This window comes from Haemaphysalis longicornis, unplaced genomic scaffold (assembly GCF_048455015.1).
Source record: "Haemaphysalis longicornis isolate Haplotype H1 unplaced genomic scaffold, Haemaphysalis longicornis Haplotype H1 scaffold_3, whole genome shotgun sequence".
Classification (NCBI taxonomy): domain Eukaryota; kingdom Metazoa; phylum Arthropoda; class Arachnida; order Ixodida; family Ixodidae; genus Haemaphysalis; species Haemaphysalis longicornis.
In genome coordinates, this window is record NW_027526335.1 from 172,297,906 (window position 1) to 172,299,109 (window position 1,204).

The following is a 1,204-nucleotide window of genomic DNA, read 5'->3' on the forward strand; positions in this document are numbered from 1 at the left end:
CAGCGGGCAAATATGATACTGTCCTTTCTGTACCGTCGAAACCTATGTGTTGACAGGAGACGGGAAATCCATAAATTTACAAGTTCATTATGAGCTACGCAATTCCGAACACTAGATAAGGTTTGGTGAAACGTTAGAGTCGTCTCCACGCCTAATTATTGGATAATGTGTTTCGGGATAGTTCGAATAAAACAAGAAGTTGCGGTCATTTGGAGTAACAACATTCGCAACGTGGACGGTCATGTATTGCTTGTAGACGGTAATTGCTCCGCATTTAGAGATTCACTGTGAGCTAAGTAATCACGACAAGTAAATGAAACTCGCCATAATGATAGAGTTCTGGCAGCCGCTAATTCCAGTACGTCGTTTGCACCCAACTTAGATTGAGAGCGACAGAGCATAAGCGAGAACCTGGAGATAAAAATGTTTCGTGTCGGCGCGATACAAAGCACTCATATCTGACGGAAGATAGCTATCTACAAAGTCGCTGTAAAAACTGAAAAATGAATCTGATTTGTATCGCAGCTGCTGCTGTTAGGCTCGCAGAACCGCTAAGAAGCCATAGACTCACTGAGCCTGGAAATGAGCTATAGGGTTTCGGTCAACCCATTAGGTCCCCGAACGCTAACTAGCTAAAATCTTTGTCCGTATTTTAAATATAGTTGATCGCAACAAAAAGGCGTCACAAAGATTACCAGTAAGTATCGCCGACCCGATTTCTGTGCACATACTTATTTTCAACGCACTAATATTTTCTTTTTAAACCAAGTCCACCTTCATTTAGGGTACCCGGAGAGGCTCCATCGTCTCAAATGTCAAATCTGAAGATAAGATGGGACAAAATATTTTTCCGACATTCGCGAGGCTCGGAAAAAGCGAACTTAATTCACTTAACAAAGTCCGAGCCCCGGTAAAAGGAGTGTGCCTGCCAGGGATCGAACCTGGGACCTTCCGCGTGTTAGGCGGATGTGATAACCACTACACCACAAGCACAGCTGTCCTCACTGTTTCAAAGGGCGCACCTGACTACGGAACGATACCTTTTTTTTTTCGATGGATCTATATCGCGGCGGCATACTTTCGCAACCGGTTGCGCCTGTCCCTTTATACGCGCAGCAGGTCGCAACGGTCGGGCTCTGAAACGCGAAATGTGGCTGGGTACCACCGCGAACAACGCCAGCGGTCAGGTGCCCTGTATCCTTTG

General features: G+C 45.8%; 1 non-coding gene across 1 annotated transcript; it reads right to left on the minus strand.

Moving 5' to 3' along the window:
- Positions 1 to 920: 920 nt before the first annotated feature.
- Positions 921 to 993, minus strand: Trnav-aac (transfer RNA valine (anticodon AAC)). The gene has a single exon. It is a non-coding gene; the product is annotated as a tRNA-Val (tRNA).
- Between the last annotated feature and the right edge of the window lie 211 nt (positions 994 to 1,204).